This window comes from Coenobita brevimanus, chromosome 57 (genome assembly GCF_032717465.1).
Source record: "Coenobita brevimanus isolate Jiangsu-jjx chromosome 57, ASM3271746v2, whole genome shotgun sequence".
NCBI classification, from domain to species: domain Eukaryota; kingdom Metazoa; phylum Arthropoda; class Malacostraca; order Decapoda; family Coenobitidae; genus Coenobita; species Coenobita brevimanus.
Window position 1 is genome coordinate 39,423,899 of NC_137010.1, and position 21,240 is coordinate 39,445,138.

Below are 21,240 nucleotides of genomic sequence, written 5' to 3' on the forward strand. Positions count from 1 at the left end.
GTTAATCTCTTCCATTACATCTCGATATAACTGTGTACAGTAAACTCCGTAACCCAAGAGTGCCTAAAACTCACCTCACAATGAAATACACAAAGGTGGAAAGTGAGATAGAGATAGACCTACCTATTCACTTTACTCGACGCCTCACCATTTTACTGGCAGCAGCCCACGTTGCTCACCAAGGGAGGTAAAAGGACAGCCGTAAAACTACGATATATCTACGATCTCTTTCCCTATCGTCGACGGTAACGTTATCAATACTAGTGACAACGAGCTAACCATCGCCTCACGGCTTTATCGACACTGGTTTTCACCTATCAACCTGAGTATCTAAATACTAAATATCTTCTTACTTTGTACTACCGACATTAGTGGCAGACGATTGTTCTACGATACACCTACAATATCTCTCTCCATCTAATTAAACCCCTCGGCTACGTCTATCGGCATAGTTAAATATTGCTTTGATTAACCCATTCACTACTGGAGCGCTCTCCTAAGCTGAATAAATTCGTCGGGTGGTAGCAAGGGTAAACTAGAAGATATACCGTCATTGGACTGAAGGGGTATTGCCAGAACAGCTCTCCCATAATGGCTTCAATACAATGTCTCCTGGACTTGTATTACCATCACCCTGGCAGGCTTCTTTGCACCAACTCCTTAGCGATTTATTTTCCATATTACGGTTATTATTCTCTTGCATTTTGTTAATTTCCTTTTTACTTTGACATAATTGCAAAAACAACATACAAGAAATATAAGAACCGAGGACAGTATATTGCATTAACTCTAATTTGTTTCTAAAATTGCCATCTTTCCATCCTGAATGCAGAGTTATAACAACAGATTAACATTAGGATATGATGCTAGTCACGAAATGGTGCTATGGAAAGAATAGGGACCCATAGCATTGCTTACTCTGACTCTGAGCAACGTGAAATAGGCTGCAAAGGAACTAAATTTGGGACAAGTTAAGGTGAACAAACTATAAAGAAACAGACTGGTAAGAAGGAAGTGCTGAGGAGCCTCCCTTGCCGACCAGACAGCCAACCTCGACTTAACCTCCTCCGTGGCGTATTTTTCATTTTGTTTTTGTTAACGCCAGACGAATTAAAGTCAAGAGCGATTTTTAATGCTGATGGGGGCAGCGAAGGCCTTATCTATCCGCTCTAGTTCGAAAAGTCTCCCTTAAGGTGAAGACAAGTCGCCAGAGGTAGCAAGAATGGACAAAAAAGCATGACATTGATTTATGGGAAGTTGAGGGTAGATCTCTGGTAAGGAAGGAGTTGGGTAAAGTCGATAGTAAGCTGCAATGATGTCATTTTTAGATTATTGTTGCTGCTACTTGGCGATTTTGTTTAGCTTAGGGGGCTCCCTCGCAGTGAAGGGATTAATGAAGGTTATATCTAAATCTTTGAGTTCGGCAAGTCTCTCTTGAGCCTGGAATTTGCAAGAATTAAAGACTGTCAGTTTCCCAAGGGCATACAAGATGGTCTCCACACACTACAGTACACTGACAAGCTTCTCTGCAAATCTCCTGATGATTTATGAACATACAGTCACACAGACTTCCCAGATTTGTTTGTACTCTTGACGTTTTCCCTCGTAAATCTCATTTAAAGGATTAAGAATATGTCTAGGGGTATAAGCCCAAGGAACAGTCGTGAAAAGTCTAAAACGAACTGGTGAAGAAGAAAAGGAGTAGCACGAAACTGAAATGTGTTTGGAAGGAAGAAAGAAGAAAGAAACTAAGGGAATACAATAGGTCTCCACGCTATGGTATGAAGGGCGAATAACACATGGATGACATCTTCACACTAATGAAGTTAACCTTTTCAGTTGGAGGACGCATATTATATTTTATTCTTGCTGCCACTAGATGATTCCGTTCTGTTTAGGAGGCTTTTGGCAGTGGCGAGGTTAGAATACAGCTTAAATTAAATCCGTCAGTCAGGTGACTAATTTTGTAGTTATCCTTCCTACCTCCAACCAATTTTATTTACTTTTGAAAGGATTTTTCAGATGGCAGAGGTTAATGGTGGGCATATCTAACTCCTCCAACTCGAAAAGCCTCTCTGGGGCTAAATACTATCGCCTGAATGTAGAAAGGAATAACTAAAATATACGTCACTGCATGCAAGAGTCAAGTTCTTCACTACTAACTGTCTCCTAAACTGGAAAGAAACAAAAAATCGTCCTGCGGTAATAATACTAAACACAAAGTAGCAGTGATAGAGTACAACACCCGCGACCATCAACTGGTCTAAAGGCCGAATATTAGGCTTTACCCTGTGACCGTACACTTGGACAGATGGCTCTCAAATTCAAAAAGCTTCATTCTTGCCCGACACTAAACCCTTCCACCAACTTTGGTTCACATCAGATCAGAGCTGTTTGAACTGACTGTGCCCAGTGACATTCACCTTTGACCTTTCCCTGTGACTTTGATTTAATGTGAATCCTTCCACAAAGTTTAGTCTACTTCTGATAAAAACAGTTTAAATTAACCTTGCCATGTGGCTTTGACTTTTAAGTTATTCTCGAACACAAGAAGTCATTATCTTGGATGATCCTTAGTTCATCCACTAAGTTTAATCTAAAAAAAATAAAAACTGTTTAGGCTATTTTGCTTACACACAGACACATGGGTCGAACATTGCCTTTGCCCTGTGTTCTTGGCCTTTGACAGATTCTCCTCAAAACTGAATCTCTTCGTTCATGCCTGACTCTTAACTTGTCCACCAGGTTGGTTTAAATAAGATCAGGACTCTTTGAGTTACCTTCGTTCTTGACTTTCTCGGTGGCCTTGACCTTTGACTAATTGATCTCAAAATCGAATCCTTTTAATCTTCCCTTATCTTCAACTCTTCCACGGCATTTGGTCTAAATCAGACAAAACTGATGAAACTGACCTTCTCCTGTGACCCTGACATTTTAGCTGTTGTTCTAAAAGGCTTTAGACTTACTGTATGGCTAACCCTCAACCCTCCCACCAGGTAGCTCAAAACTGGATCAAAACTGTTTACGTTATTTTGTTAAACACACACACACACACACACACACACACACACACACACACACACACACACACACACACACACACACATACGAGTCGAATTTTGACCTTGCTCTGTGCCCCTGACCTTGGAACGACTGCTTTCTACACTGAATCACTTCGTTCCAGCATTACTTTTAACCATTTCCTCAAGTTTGATATGAACTGGTTTAAAACTGTTTAAGCTGATTTTGCTAAAAGTCAAAATTTTACCTAGCTCTGTGACCTAAATCTTAGACCTAGTGTTCTAAAACACACACACACAGACACACAGTTTTCCTCAAAAGCTGCCCTTCACTACATCTACCGAGTTTAGTTAAAATTGTACTAAAACTGTTTATCTTCCCAATACAGATATACACACGCTCTCGCACGCCGATCAGAACATGACAGCAGCATTCGCCTAACGAGCGCAAAGAATGTAGGCCATGGCAATGATGGGAGAGACTTGGACAATGAAGTGGTGTATTATCTTGGTTCCCGCGACCCTGGTTGACTGCCAAATACCATACACACAAAGACACACATACTCTCTCTCTCTCTCTCTCTCTCTCTCTCTCTCATATCTATCTGTGTACCTATCTATCTATCTATCTATCTATCTACACACACACACACACACACACACATATATATATATATATATATATATATATATATATATATATATATATATATATATATCTATATATATATATATATATATATATATATATATAAAACCCATTGGAGCCCAGTGTCCAGAGTACTGGACAGAACTGGGAATTTTCAGATCTTAATAAAGTAGAAAACCCCTGGCTAGGGACCTATGTGCTTCGCGACTATGATCCGATAGGCAGAGGGCGGTACGCTTAGTACCCTCCCAGTGCAATGCCTCGCCCAGCAGCTCTGGGATCCAATGACATATATATATATATATATATATATATATATATATATATATATATATATAGTGTATATGTATAGTCTGGCGATGGATGGATGGGATGGGTATATGTATATATATAATATATATATCATACATATATATATAGATAGATAGATAGATAGATAATATACATGTATATCTATCTATCTATTGCCAGATGCCTTAATCCCTTATATGGGGTGGCCACAAACAAATCGCCTCCACGTCACTCTGTCCCCCGCCATTTCACTGCCCTGCTCCCAGTTCACCCCCCCCTCTCTCATACCTCTCCACTCCCTCTGTCCATCTCATCCTTGGCCTTCCCCTCCCTCTCTCCCCCTCCATCCCACTCACATACACTCTCTTTGTCAGTCTCTCACTCTCCATCCTCTCCACATGGCCAAACCACTTCAGTATGTTTCTCCTAACGCTTCCTATCACATCTACATCCACACCACAATGCTCCTTTACATCCTCATTTGTCAGTCTGTCTGTCCATGTGACTCTGCAGACTCCTCTCAAATAATTCATTTCCACTGCTCTCACTCTTGACTTGTATCCCTCCAACAACGTCCAAGATTCACTTCCATACGTTAGAGTTGGTATCACAATACTGTCATGTAAAAACTCTTTCACTTCCATGTTCACTTCTCTGTTTCTTATCACTGCCTTCAAGGAACCAGCAACCTTTCTTCCTTATTGTACCCGTTCAAGCACTTCACCCTCCAAACTTCCATCCTTACTCATCACACTACCCAAGTACTTAAACGTACTCACATTTTCCATTTCCTCACCATCCAACCTCACTGTACATTCACTGACTTCACCTCTCTCGAAGACCATAACTTTACTCTTCCCTACATTCACCTTTAGATTCCGTTTCTTACACACTCTCCCAAACTCATCCACCAAGCCTTGGAGCTCCCCTTCGTCTTCATTTAACAACACAGTATCATGTGCAAACAACAGTCCAGGGAGTTTCCAAACACTGCCGTCTCTCATTAGGGCCACTCCAACATCCACTACCCTACCTTGTATCTCTTTTATAACCCCATCCATACCCAGATTGAACAACCATGGAGACGGACACATCCCTGTTTCAACCCAAACTTCATAAAGAAAAACTCACTCAGTACACTATCCACACACATTGTAGCCTTAGCACCGTCATACATACTCTTCACAGCATTCAACAACTTCCCATCTACTCCATATATACTTAATATTTTCCAGAATCCTTGTCTATCCACCCTGTCATATGCTTTCTCCAACTCCATGAAGGCCGCATACAGCTTTTTTCCCTTCTCTAGAAACTTTTCCACTAAAGATCTAAGAATGAATATCTGATCTACACAACCTCTTCTCTTCCTAAAGCCTCCCTGCTCTTCTCCAACTAATTACTCTGTTATTTCTCTAATTCTGTCAGTATGTATCCTACTGTATACTTTTCCTATTACACTAAGAAGACAAATGCCCCTATGATTACCACACACTTCTTTTTCCCCTTTCCCTTTGTACAAAGGAATAATTATTCCTGACTTCCAATCATCCGGGACTCTACCTTCCTCCCAGGCCAATCTGCACATCTTCCACATCCATTCTACTACTGTCTCACCCCCATGCTTCAGCATTTCACCACACACTCCATCAACTTCTGGGGCTTTCCCCATTTTGACTTTCTTCATTGTTTCCACAACTTCCATCCTACTGATTTCTTCTTGTCTTCTCACCTCCCTCCTTCTCCCAGCCATTTCCCAGCCACTTATACTCCCATTACTTTCATTCTCTATGTTCAACAACTCGTTAATCTGCCATCTCCCATTGACGTGTATATACGTCCAAACATTTTATCACTGTGACTCCCATTGACGTATATAAACGCACCGCAATTACAAGGTTCGTCATTAGCACATTTTTCAAATTTCGTGCCTGATTTTTTGTACGTATACACTGGACACCTTCCTCTACCAGATGTCAGGCAGGGACAATGCCTTACCTCATATGACCTCCCCCCTTTGCATGCCATTGTCTCAGCGATTCACCTGTTACCAGTGACCTGGCCAGTAAAGACATGTCGCGCCACGGTATGAAATTCAAGGCTAGAATGATTCCCCAATTGATGACAATGTGGAGGACAAAGTTACTTAGCATTAGAGGAAGAAACAGTCAGATGTGATGATTAGGTAATCTCGCCAAAAAAGGTGAGGTATGTCGATGTATTTGGTGAGTGAAACAATGCTTATATCACCTATATTACTGGGTGAAAACCAATATAGTCTTGTACTACGTATAAATTCATACCAAATAAATAAATAAAAACTGTTTATGAATGGTGTGGAATAGTTACCCCTCCCACAGAACTCATTTTCTCTGGAGCCTGCCTCATAGAAACCACAGTAAGGTAAGGAAGGGGTACCGTTCCCTGTATCCGGTATTCTAAACATCAGGTGAGCGATTTCTTTATGAATTTTCGAAGTTTCTCACCAAAAGCGGAGGTTTGAGGCAAAAAAAAATTTTCTAAAATTTGTCGGGACTGGGGGAGGGGGGCAGTCATGGAAAATCGGTCAGGACAGGACAGGTTAAAGTGTTCTCTCCATCTGCTCACTTTTTCTCCCTTCTCAATTAGTAATCTACCATTTTTATCTTTCACTCCTCTACTAACTTCATTGTCATCCTGTCTAACTCTCTTTACCTCTTTCCAGAACATTTTCTTACAGTCCCTCCATTTTACACTCAAATTCCTTCCAAATTTCTCATCCAGTCTCTTCTTACTCTCTCTTACTAATCTTTTCACCTCTCTCTTCCTTTCTACATATAACTCTCTCTTCCGTCTCAACTTCTTCCACGCCCCTATTTCTTATTCATTCATTATATGTTTTCATTTGTGCCACAGCCTGTCTCACCTCTTCATTCCACCATGTTGTTCCTTGCACCCCCTTTCGCCTTCTCTTCACCCCACACACCACCTCACAAGCTGCATATATTTCTTCTGAGTATATCTTGCACACACCTTCCATGTCCCCCATCTGCTCCAGTTCATATTTACCCAATCACTCCTCCACTTCTCTTTTATATTCTGCCTTTTTCTCATCCTCTTGTAACCTTTCCACTCTTCTTGCATATACTCCTTCCACCCGTCCTTCCTCTCTTCTATTTCCCAATATTACTTGGACCTTGATCCCAACCACCACCAAATGGTGGTCAGAAAGTCCACTTCCCCAACCTTTATATGCTCTTGCATCCATTACACATCTTCACATCCTTTCATCCACACACATATGATCAATCATTGCTTTCCTTTAATTCAGTTCACCATCCACCCTTCTCATCACTCGCCATGTATACTTGAGGACCATTTTGTGCCTGAAGAGGGTATTGGCTATCACCAACCCTCTCCCGGCACAAATGTCCACCAAAGCACTGTCATTCTCATCAATCTCAGCAGGCACACCCCACTCACCAACTACTCCATCCACCTTCACATTCCCTAATTTACCACTCATATCACCAGTCAAAAGCACTCTCTCATTCCTTTCAGACTTTTCCATGCTCACTTCCACATTTGTCCAGAACTCTTCTTTCACTCTGCTTGCTGTATGTAATATATATATATATATATATATATATATAATATGCATGTATATTTAATGTACATAATATTTATATGGAGTGAGGCGTAGGCACAAGGGGGCAGACCCCCTAATCCTTACATCGCTGAGTTTCGAACCCCTGCGGGTCTTCCACCACAGCGCACCTTGAACTACACTTGACAGATGAGAGCTTATCTCACCCACTCAAACAGCGCGGACTGAACGGGGCTGGAACTCAGGTCACTTGGACAGGGATCCAATGCTTTATCAACTGTACCATCAGGTGTGTGTGTGTGTGTGTGTGTGTGTGTGTGTGTGTGTGTGTTAAAAAGAACAACAACTTATGCGGTTTTCATCCAAACCTAACCAAAGGTTGTGGAAGGGTTGAAAGTCAGCCAGTGTAGAATTTTTTTTTTTAAGTTTGTTGAAGGTCAAGGTCACTGGCATAGGTTAAATGCTGACAAAATCAACTTAAAATGCTTTTATCCATTTTCCATTCAGTTTGGCTGGAGGGCTGAGGCTACGGCAAAAAATTAAGTGATTCAGTGTTGTGAACACTTAGTTAAAAATCAAGGTCACAGGGTCACAGGGTAAGATCAAAGTTCAGCCTGTGTGTGTGTGTGTGTGTGTATTAACAAAGTAACTCATATAGTTTTTATCTGATTTTAGCAAAACTTCATAGAAAGGTTGAGGGTTCTCCTTGGAGTAATGTTTTCAAGAAAGACGAGATCAGAGGTGAAGGTCGCAGGCAAAATGAGCTTTAACTTACTGACTAGTTGCGGATAAGGAAAGAATAACAGATATTGATTTTGAGACCAATCAGATGCTATGGTCACAGGACAAAATCAGCTCACACTGTTTCGACTTTAATCAAATTTGGTGGCAGGGTTAAGGGTCAGGCAGTACCGAAGGGATTCAATTTTGAGAGCATTTAGTAAGAGATGAAGGTCACAGGACAAGGTCAAAGTTCGACCTGTGAGTTTGTGTGTGAATACAACAGCTAAAACAGTTTTTATCTTATTTCGATCAAACTTGTTGGATAAGCTGAGGATCACCCAAGAGGTTGACCTTTTTTTTTTTTTTTTAGACATATCAAAGATCAAAGTCACATGTTAAGGTCTATTTGAACAATTTTTATCCAATGCCAACTAAACTTTGCAGAAGGTTTCAGGTTAAAACAAAATGGTTGTTCTCTGAGTGCTCCTTCATGTTTATTTATCTGTGTAACTGTCTACCAAACTATCTGTCTCTCTCAGGAACGAACCCAGAGAGTTGGTAATAAGCTTAAGAGATTTTCTGAGTGCACGTCGAGCACCTAATTTTTGACGGTCATTTGTATAACACTTGCAGCTGTTTGATGTAATTAGTCTGCATGCCACATTACTTAGCGTAGTCAGCAACGAAACAGGAAGGTCACATATGTCCTTTCATCATTACATGCCTCAAAAATTATTCAAGGCACTTATTCCAGTCCCTCGCTCATTTACTGGCATTTCTACATTCATTTTATCGTCTTCTTCACCTCTTTCTTCTTTCCTCCTTCACATTCTTGCGTCTTTCTTTGCCACCATAACTCTTTGAATCTGGTGGTGTATTGTACTGAATTATTCCTACTACCTACAGACACTGTTATTGATTTTAGTGAACACCTTTCTTAGCGAAGGGATAAATCAAAACTGTATATAGCCTCCTTTCTTTAATATCTTCCCTAGTGTGAATTAATACGCCTGGAGGTATCAAGATTAAGATATTTAATAAATCATCGAAATTAAGGGGTTCATTATTCATTTTATTTTAATCTTAGTTTTGTTCTCTGTCCCATTCTTTTTCTCTCCCTTCAAACTATCTTTATCACCTACTTTGTATTTTATTACCCGAGACGGGTATTGTTTTCATTCGATTTGTATGTGTGTCTGTCTGTCTGTCTGTTAAATGGGCTATGACTTTATGATCACTGATTAAATATGGTGCCAAACTGGGCCAAGGCCCAGGCTGTAGGCCCAAAAAATGTAACATATATATATATATATATATATATATATATATATATATATATATATATATATATATATATATATATATATATATATATATATATATATATATTCTCCTTAAATCCTTTTGAATTCGTCATATCGACATGAAACCAAAACCTGAAGGCGATTCTTTCACATCTGCATCCTATAGCATGCCTCATTACATCAGGGGTGGTCACCCCCCTGTTAGTGGTAGGGGGGGTCAATGTCAGGTAGGTTGGGCCTAAAATTTCAGATGGGCATAAAGTCATCAATTTTCACCTGATTTACTCCAAATTTTATGCGACATCTTTGAGTAGATATCCTGTTGTGTGTATATGTCAGCACTAAAATGGCTGTCGGGGACGGATTTGCTGTGCCGGCACGGCTTCTTGTTCCGTATTTATTTTCGCCACTCATTTTTTTTTTTTTTTTCGTTTGACTTTGCCCTCTTTCATGCCTCTCTCTTTCCACACATGGTTTCCCATGCTCTTTGTATTTTACTAACCCTTTCTTTCCCTGCCTATTTTTAGCCTTCATTCTTTATGCTAATTTTCATATTGCTCGTCAAATGTTTAACTTTTTATTTTTGTTCATCATGTTCATCTTCACATCATTCTGTCTAGGTCCATATTATCACCATTCGGTGATACCTTTCACGTCTTTCATGTTTCCACACCTATTTCATATCCTTGTATTTTTCCTCTTCTTCGTTTCCTTTCATTTTCTACACCTGTTTCATCGCCTTCTTTATTTGTTCTCTTTCATCTCAACTTTCTTCGCCCACTTTTGGCTTTCTTTTTTTGCTTTTGTTTCATCTTTTCTCTTCATTTAATTTTTTTTTCACGTTTTCTTTGCTTTTTTTCATTTTCCTCTTTCCATAGACATATTATTTACCTCCTAATTTCACCAGATCTTTCAGTCTCCGGCCTCCTTTTCTTTCTGTTTTCTTTCCCCTTTACAGCCTTCGTTTCTTCCTCCTATTTTCCATCCTTTCTACTCTCGCCTGCTCTATTTCTCACTCTCCATTCCTTCCTTTAACACTTTACCGCCTTCCCTCCCTCCTTTCCTCAAGCCCTTCTTCCCTCCATCACTCCCTTCCGTTAACTCTTTCCTCCTTTCCCCCCCACTCTGCCAATCCCTCCCTCCCTTCCTTCCTCTCTTCCTCTCTTTTAATCCCAGTACAGCTTCTTTCTGCCTACCAGTTTGTTGAACATCGGTGGTTTCCAAATTGCCTGAAACTGTTGTCAGAGACAAGTCTGTGAAACACTTAGAACAATCTCATCAAGAGATTCGCAACATGGTCTTCGGAATAAACGCTCCTGCCTCACGAACCTGTTGGACTTTTTCATAGCTATACGGAACATGTAAGACGAGACTAACCCTGTTGATGTTGTCTATCTCGATTTTCAAAAGGCTTTTGGCAAAGTTCCATACAAAAGACGCCTTTAGAAGCTAAAGGTGCGTGGTTTCAGTAGCAGTGTGCTAGGGTGGGTAGAAGATTGGCTCACTGGATGATAGAAAATTGGCTCACTGGATGAAAGCAAAGAGTTGTAATAAATGGAAAGAATCAGACTGGATCAACGTTACAAGTGGAGTGCAGCAGGGTTCAGTGTTAGATCCCCCCCCCCTTTTTTTAAATATATGTAAATGATACTGATGAAGGATTATTTTGTAAGATTTCAAAATTTGCGGACGATACAAAAATGGGTAACAGAGCAGATATAGCATAGCAGAGACAGGCATTCAGAAAGAAGTTGATCATTTGTTTAATTAGAACCTAACATAGCAATGAATTTGAATATTTATAAATGTACAGTGCTAAACATTGGCAGTAAAAACATAAGGGCCAGTTGTAATATGAATAATGTCCAACTTGGTAGGATAAACCATGAAAAAGACTCAGTGGTAATAATAACAAATTATTTGAACCAAACAAACAATGTACAGAAGCTTTTAAAAAAGACAATAAATTTACCTGATTCATTGGCAGGACATTTGAATAAAAACAACACAAATTTTGTCCTCATTTTGTATAACTCCTTAGCACTCCCGCAGTTGGAGTATTGCGTTCATTTCTGGTCACTGTATTATAAAACATAAGCAATGCTACGCTGTTGCAACTCTCCATCTGATCACGCACATACCTTCCCACATCTCTGCACACCTAACCAAGCGTATAACGATCCTCACCCCCCCCAATCTTTTCTTTTAAAGATGAGCTTAAGGAGAGCGCTTTGAGGACACATGACCTGGGCCCTTCAGATTCCATATGCAGGTTGCATTAAAATCTCTGGAAAATTATTTTTTATTTTATTTTTCATTGTTAAAAAAAGAAAACTACTTAACAGAGTTGTGTATATATGGAGCACTGCCCTCCAATGTAGCAAGATGTGATACAGTACCAACTTTTATAAATCGCAGGGATAAGTATCAGTCACCGAGTCCCCAGTTAAGTATGTTCACTGCTGAATCACAACGTTCTGTGGTATATGCTTTTTTTTTCTACAACATCGATAAATACTACTGACAATGTTATGCTCCCTTTCAGACAGAAGTTTAAAGTTTTCATTCCCTTACTACAGGTCTGTTGCTATTTGCTTATTCCTAGTCGTCTTCAATCTTCTTCCCTTTCTCCGAGTTCTTCCCTACATTCGTTCTTTCCTTCCCTCTCCACTTGTCTCCTCTCACCTCTTCTTATAGTTCCTCCTCCCCTTGCTTTCAGCCTCTCTCTCTTCCTTCCACTCACATCGTTGCCCTCAGCTCTTCTCTCCCTCAGATTTTTCCCTCTCTCCCCCTCTTCACTTGTTCCCTCCGTTTCTGCAGCCCCGTCCGACTCTCTGATCTCTCGTTCTCTTTTTTTAATTTTTTTTTTCTCTCTCTCTCGCTCTGTTTCGCACAATCCCTTTTTCCCCTTCCTTCAACTCTGTCCCTCCTCATTAACGTGCCGTGGTCCCTCGCACAGGCTGGATGTCAGGCTCTGCACATCCTGCTTCAGTACTTCCTGGTGTCGAGTTACCTGTGGATGTTCGCTGAGGGTCTGTACCTGCACACACTGCTGGTGGTGGCCTTCGTCAGTGAGGAGGCGCTGCTCAGGTGGCTCTACGTCCTGGGCTGGGGCCTGCCTGGGGGCATAGTGGCCGTGTATGGCCTGGCTAGGGGCGCATCAACTCAAGACACCTTACAGTAAGTACGGTTTTATTTTACGTTGATCTGTTCGTTTTAACGAGGCGTAAATTTATATTCTTTCTATATTAAATGTTCTTTTAGGAATGAAACCGAGTAACGAGCGTCGCGGTAATCCCCTGCCATCTGGGATCCGGGACTATTCAAACAGAGTAGAAAAGTTTGGCGACACTCAAACCTAAACTAACTCAACCTAACCTAACCTAATCTAACCTAAACAAAACTAAACTAACTTAACCAAGCCAAACCAAACCTAACGTAACCTAGTTTAGCTTAATCCAACCTAAGTTAGGCTAACTGAACCTTGCCTGACCTAACTCAGGCCAATGGAACTTAATTTACCTAACCTAATCGAAAGTAATCAAATCATACTTAGCCTCATTTAACCGAGACTCACCTGACCCGGCCGAATCAAACCTGACTTAATTTAACTTAACGTATTCAACCTAATACAATGTAATTTATCCTGACTTTCCCTCCTCTAACCTAACCTAACCTAACCTAACCTCGCCTAACCCGCGGCCCCGCATACCCCATGGACTCAGTGATGCGTGTACCATACCGGAACGAACATCACCTGGGAGTTAGAAGAAACGAGTGTCGGACGGATCCTACACCTCAGGTACACCTTGTCTGGAACATTGGGTCATTCTCTCGTCGGGTAAGGAAGTGCCCTAACACCTTTTCTCTGACTGTTTATTTCTGCATGTGCAAATTTAATGATTGCTTTCATCAAATTTATGCAATCTATGCCAATGACACAAAGGAATAAACATGATACAGGATAGCAATAAGGTGTTAAATGCATAATAAATCGCTATGGAAGAGGTGTTACTAAGCTTCTTCACCTGATGAGACCCTGGAGACAGTGCGACATGGGATCCGCACATTCATGATCCTGAGCTGTAACAAGAATGCGATGCTAGTTATGAAGAACTGCCATAGAAAGAATGTGCAGCCGTAGCATTGCCACAGTCAGCAGCTGAACTACGTGGTACAGACTGGAAAAGAAGGAAGATCTCTCGTAAGTTAAGGTGAATGACTTACTGTTGCATGTACGTAGTTCTAGTATGGAAGATATAAGTTAAGGTCGTACTATCTTGTCTCCATAATTTACTTTAGTCCAGTCTAGTTTGAAACATACAGGTGTTCTTAGCTCGCACCCTCTCCCCTGGTGGTGGGCGGTGACCACCAGCATCCACAAAAGTGCTGCTTATATTTTCTTTCAATTTAATCATTCTATCCCTGCGTCTGTCTTCCCCTCTCCCTCTCCTCCCTGTCACTTTTTATTAATCTTTTTCCCACTTGTGACTGCTGTACACTGAGCGACAAGCCAAATGGTTTCTTGTGACCCAGAAAACCATTTACAACGCTGGGTGGAAGCCATATAACCAAATAATAGGGTGATGTGGACCCAAGTACTGTATAGCGACACAAATCCGTTGTCCAGCCGCAAGGGAATATTATTTTTTTGCACGGGATGGCCATTTGGGAAGGTTTCTTGCCTGCGGTTGATGAGTCTGCTCGGTCAAACAGACAGGGGTTGATCAACAACAGCAACCCTCTCCCCTACCAGTCTGTGCCACATATCTATACTTCTTTATTTGGGAAGCTAAATTCTTTTCCATGAATGAATAATCTCTTCTTCACTTTAAATTCTTTTCTTCTTCTCTGCCCTTCATCTTTCACCAAAAGATACTCTCTGTCCGCTTTTCCCAGTCCCCATACCTCTTTAAATAATATAGTTAAATATTCTCTCTCGATGGATAGGTAGATAGATGGATAGAAAGATAGATAAACAGATAGACAGATTACAATTATAAGTATATATATATATATATATATATATATATATATATATATATATATATATATATATATATATATATATATATATATATATATATATATATATATATATATATATATATATATATATATATATATATATATATATATATATATATATATATATATATATATATATATATATATATATATATATATATATATATATCTGGCCGCACTGTGGGGTGGTACTACCACTCTGGGCCAGGCCGTTTACGTAAATTTCTGCCACCGTATTCCCTGCATGTTGTAAAAAGGGACAAAAAGGGACGGGGTGAGGGGACTAGGGACCCCCTCCTGTTTATTTTCAGTTCCTGCAATGAGACAGAGAATAGAGTGAGAAGGGAGATTGACTTACCCCCGTACCCTGAAGATTGGGTCTATGAATGTGTGTGGATATTGAAGCTAAGCGAGGGGAGACTGGGAGAATGTTTGTGAGAAGAAAGTTGGATGTGCTAGAGCTGAGTGAAACAAAGATGAAAGGGAAAGGTGAATCTAAATTTGGAAGTGTGACAGGAAGAATGTCAGGTGTTGATAGAGGAAGAGCGAGAGAAGGAATGGCCTTGTTAGTGAGCCGACGTGCAGCAGTGTGTGGCTGAGTGGAAGGAGGTGTCATCAAGACTGATGTGGGTGAAAGCGAAATTTGGACGTGACTTGTGGTATTTGTGAGTGCATATGGGCTTGGTAGTGAAAGGGATGAAGAGGAGAGGGAGTCTTTCTGGAATGATGTTGATGAGTATCTGCGGAGTTTTGGAGCAAATGTGAATGTGGTAATGATGGGAGATCTGAATGCTAGGGCGGGAAATGTAGCAGTTGAGGGTGTCGTTGGTATGCATGGTGTGCCTGGAAGAAATGATAATGGGGAAGAATGATAGGGATGTGTGTTGAGCGAGAGATGGTGATTCGAAATGCCTTGTTTGAGAAGAAAGCTATTTATAAGTATACATGGGTGAGATAGGAGGGTGGAAGGGTTATTGATAGAGCATTGGTGGACTATGTGGTTGTGTCCAGGAATGTAATAGGAAGATTGTTGGATGTGAGAGTTCTGAGAGGGGAAAGTGGAGGCATGCCTGACCATTGCATGGTGGAGGGAAGGTTGAGAGTTGGTGTGAGGTGGGTGAGAGATAGGAGAGTTGGTTGTGGCGGAGAGGTTTTAAGAGTAAGTGAGTTGTGGAGTCACATGGAGAGACAGGCTGACAAATGAGGATATAAAGGAGCATTGTGGTGTGGATCTGGATGTGATAGGAAGCGTTAGGAGGAATACACTGAGGTGGTTTGGCCATGCGGAAAGGATGGAGGGTGAAAGACTGACGAAGAGAGTGTATGTGAGTGAGGTCGAGGGGGGGAGAGGGAGGGGTAGGCCGAGGATGAGATGGAGGGATGGGGTGGAGAGGTATATGAGAGAGAGGCGTGTGAGTTGGGAGCACGGCAGTGAAATGGAGAGGGACATGGCGACGTGGAGGCGATTTGTTTGTGGCCACCCTGAACGGGATTGAGGCTTGTGGCAATAGATAGATAGATAGAGTTGGGCAAAAGAGAGAGAATGACAGAGTAACAGAAGAAGCTGAAAAATGAGAGGAATGCAGTGAAAGATCAGGAAAATGGCGGTGTGGAGGAGGAATGGCAGTTGTTTGAGCGCTGTGGAGGGGTATGCAAAAGAGGTATGTGATGTGAGACAAGTGGGTGGTGGTGTAAGAAAGGGAAGTAGTGGTGCGAGGAAGTAAGTATGGCTGTAGCTGAGAAGAGACGTGCATATGAAGTGTGGCTGCTGAGGAGGGAGGAGGTGTCATATGAGAGGTATAAGGAATAGAGGAATGGGGCGAGAGGGGCTGTGCGTGATGCTAAAGTGGCAGCAGATGAGAGGTGGGGTAGGCGGTTAACTGAAAATTTTCAACGGAATCAGAAAATGTTTGAAAGGAGGTGAAGAGGGTGCAAAAGGGAGAGTCTGAGAAGGAAGAGTAACCAAAAACAGAGGATGGAAGGATGTTCACTGAGAAGGATGCAGTGAGGAAGAGATGGACAGAGTATTTTGAAAGATTATTAAATGTAGAGGAGGAAAGGGAGGCTGAGACTGTGGAAGATGAAAGGGAGCAAGGAATTAACCCGCCCCGTCCCGGCCACTTTTCGACCACTGGTACCCCCCAATCCCGGGCAATTTTCGACCTTTTTTTTTTTTTTGCTAAAACTTTCGCTTTTGGTGAGAAACATCGAAAATTCATAGAGAAATCGCTCACCTGAGGTTTAAAATACTCATTACAGGTAGGAGAGCCTCCTTACCTTACTGGGTTTTCTATCAGGCTGGCACCAAAGAAAACGAGTTCTATGGGAGGATAACTATTTCACACCACTCATGAACGGTATTTATTTATTTACTGTTACGAATTTATATGTAGTACAAGAGTATATTGGTTTTCAAGCAGTAATATAGGCATTATAAGCATTGGTTCACTCACTAATACCTGACCTTTTTTTGCCACATTACCTGATCATCATTTCTAACTGTTTCTTCCTCTAATGCTATGTAAAGTTTGTCCTCCACATTGTCATTGATTGGGGAATCACTCTGGCCCTGAATTTCGTACCGTGGCATGACATGGCTATACTGGCCAGGTCACTGATAACAGGTGAATTGCTGAGAAAAGGGCATGCAGGGGGGGGAGGAGGTCATGCTGGGTAAGGCATTGTCTCTGCCTGGCATCTTGTTGAGGAAGGTGTCCCGTGTATACGTACCAAAAATGACTCGCGAAAATTGAAAATTGTGGAAATTATGAACCTTGCAATTGCAGGACGTTGAAGTACGTCCTCGGGATTAGCTGTGACAAAACGTGAGGACGTGGAAGTACATCCTCGGGATGGCGCGGGTTAATATGTTGGGAGAGTTCAATAATTCTTTGATCATAATGGACAAAGTGCAGGAGACAGCAAAGGAGATGAAAGCAGGGAAAGCTGCAGATATGGCTGGGTGTGCTGTGGAATGTTTGAAAGGTGGCGGTGCGACTATTGTTGAGTAGTTAGTATGATTGCTGAATATATGTTTTGTGTGTGATATGATGCAGATTGAATGGGCAAGTTAGTGTGTGGTTCCATTATGTAAAGGTAAGGGTGATAAGTAAGAATGTGCTAGTTTTAGGGGCATAAGTGTATTGAGTGTTGTAGGTATAGTGTATGGTAGAGTGTTGATTAATAGAGTTAGATAGGGTACAGAGGGAGTGACTGGTGATGAACAGAGTGGTTTTAGGGGAGGATTGACTGGTGAATCTCTTGAGTGTGTGGAAGAGTGTTGTTATTTGGGAGACATGTTGTGTGCTGGAGGTGGGGCTGGAGCTAGCTCTGTGGCTAGGGTGAGAAGTGGTTGGAAGAAGTTCGGAGAGCTCTTGCATCTCCTGACATTGAGAGGACTCTTCCTACGTGCTAAGGGGTCTTTGTATGCAGCATGTGTTAGGAGTGAAATGGTGTATGGTAGTGAGACCTGGGCAGTAAAGGAGGATATTCACACAGGCTCAGACGTACAGAAATGACAATGATTAGGTGGATGTGTAGTGCGTCCCTGCGTTCAAGGGCTGGAGGGGCTGGGTTTACGATGGAAGAGTTGAGAGGTAGGATGGGACTGGAGTGTATTGGTGTTGTAATGAGGAGAGGTTGATTGAGATGGTTTGGGCATGTGGAGAGGATGGGTGAGGAAGGTAAGAAGTGTTAATACTGGGGGTGGGGTTATGAGGGGTAGACCGAGAAAGACATGGGACGAGGTCATTAAGTGTGACCTCAGGGTTAAGGGACTGAACAGGGAGGCTGCAATAGATCGTGCAGCATGGAGAGCCGCCATTAGGTGACCAAGGCCTACGCATGCAAGCATGTTGGAGCCTTTAAAAAACGAAACGAAACGAAAACGAAACGGAGGGGATGTGTGGATTAGGTGTTTGCTGAGACAGGTGTGTGAAAAGCATTTGGCAAAAGGTGAGGCTGTGTTTTGGGCGTTCATGGATTTAGAGAATGAGTATGATAATGATAGGGAGGTTGTGTGGACTGTTTTGAGATTGTATGGATTAGGTGGCAAGTTGTTAAAAGGAGTGACAAGTTCTTATGTAAGTAGCAGAAGTTGTGTGAGAGTGGGAAATACTGTAACGGTAAGTGATTGATTTCCTGTGAGAGTGGAGCTGGGACAGGGATGTGTGATGTTGCCTTGGTTGTTTAATATTAATATGACAGGGGTTGTAAGAGAAGTGAATGCGAGAGTGTTTCGTAGAAGTTTCAGCCTGGTGGATGCTGATGGTAGAGGGTGGAATTTGAGTCAGCTGCTGTCTGCAGACGATACTGCACTGGTGGCTTATCTGTGGGAGAGATTGAGACAGCTGGTGGAGGTGTTTGGAAAGGTGTGTGAAAGGAGGGAATTGAGAATGAATAAGAATAAGAGTAAGGTGATGAAGTGTACGAGGTTGGCAGATGATAGGAGGATGTATGTAGCTTTGAATGGTGAGTTGCTTGAGGAGGTAGATGTTTTAAGTATATAGGATCACATGTTGCTGTGAATGGAAGAATAGATGTACGGGTGAAGTTTAGAATGAATGAAGTAGGAAAGGTGCTGGGAAGAATGAAAAAAGTGTTTAGATGTCGTTAGCTTAAGCTGTATGAGGGAGTATGTGGTATGGACTGTGTTTTATGGAACAGAAACATGGAATATGGGAGTAGATGAGAAGAGATTAAATGTGATGAAGATGAGGTGTCTGAGGAGTATTTGTGGACTGACGCATATGGATCGAGTGAGAAATGATGAAGTGCGAGGGAGAACTGGAGTTATGGGCGAGATGGCTGATCGAGTTAAACAGAGAGTATTGCGGTGGTTTGGGCATATGGAGAAAAAGAATGAAGAGTGATGATTGGTGAAAATGATAACTGGATTGTTGTAAGAGGTGTAATATTTAAAGGAAGACCACAAATAGGATGGATAGACAGTGTGAAGAGAACATTAGATGCGAGAGGGATGTCTGTGGAGCAAGGAAGAGTGGTTGGGCATGATAGGGATGAATGGAGAGAAATTGTGAATGAATAAATGGTGACGCGGCCCCAACAGGATGTTCTCCCTCATCTGTGGTCTGATCAGCTCTGCTGTCGGGCCCTGCTGCGGATGTCACTGGATTGCATTGTGCGGTTGACCCTCATACGATGTGGTGCGTGAGGAGTAGTCCCTTTTCCCCTTAGGCCCGTGTCCCATATTCAAGTTCATTTTCGAGAACGGCCCCGATCACCACGATCTTTCCCTCGAGGTATGATCTTGGTGAAATGCCATGATCATACCTCAAACTGTAGGCCTGAACGGCCATTTCAAGGCACAGTCACATTAGTGCTGACATACAAAGACATTGCTACGACATCCCACGACACCCTACGGAAGCGTCACGTTATCCTGACGGCAAGGTAAGACACGCTAAGACATGCTAAGTCACAGCTAAGACAAATGACGTTACTGTCACGACTTTTCACGTTCTCCTTCTCGGCGCCCACGCCGACAAGTTTTGAACGTTCCAAAAATTGTCGTAGCACACCAAGAACCGCGGAGAATGACCAAGTTGTCCACGTCATCGCAACGTCATTGCTAAGTCACGCCACGTTACTCATGACGACATGCGGCGACACATGAAGACATGAAGATTGTGGCGTGTCGTGGGAAAGTTCCTGACACTGGGACATAGGCATTAGAGGCTAAGATACAAGTAAATGTGTGTGTGTGTTTGTGTGTGTGTGTGTGTGTGTGTGTGTGTGTGTGTGTGTGTGTGTGTGTGTGTGTGTGTGTGTGTGTGTGTGTGTGTGGATGAGTAATTTGGTGTGTCGTCCTTTCTCAGGTACCCCCCACTGGGGGAAAATGCCTAGGTATACAGTATATATATATATATATATATATATATATATATATATATATATATATATATATATATGGCTGATAATCCTTCCTTCATAACACACTTCTCTCGAGGTTAGTATCATCCCTGTGGCCGTCGTCTGTACGTTTCTCACTTAATTAACTTTATGTGGTAACCATTCCAGTATTCCAGATTCTAATCTCGTCATCATAGACACAATTACTCTCTCAGCATCTCCTCTTCCATATAATCGAAAGTCACTCTCATGTTGGCTAGCAGTCCATATACTGTATGTGCCACTCCAATGATTCTAATATGCTTTTTTGGTGTGTGTGTGTGTGTGTGTGTGTGTGTGTGTGTGTGTGTGTGTGAGAGAGAGAGAGAGAGAGAGAGAGAGGATGGGGAGGCAGTGAATGTTGGAAAAAGAGAGGGACGGTTGAAAAGAAGGCTAGAGGTAAATAAGGATGGTTGATCTTATAGAACCTTATTCTGACCACCTCAAGACGACTGTGTGCAGCTTTGGGAGGCATGTGTGTGTGTGTGTGTGTGTGTGTGTGTGTGTGTGTGTGTGTGTGTGTGTGTGTGTGTGTGTTTGCATGTCGAGGTGAAGGGTTAACAAACAGTTTCCACCAACTATTTCGGAACGAGATGTTATCCACTGTATTTGTATCTGTGTATCAGTCCATATCAGGTCTAATGCAGAACTGGATCTTCTTCTTGAAGGAAGAGGGATAACCGGAAATAACCCTTCCGCATGCTGACGAGGTACCAAAGAGGGAGGGGT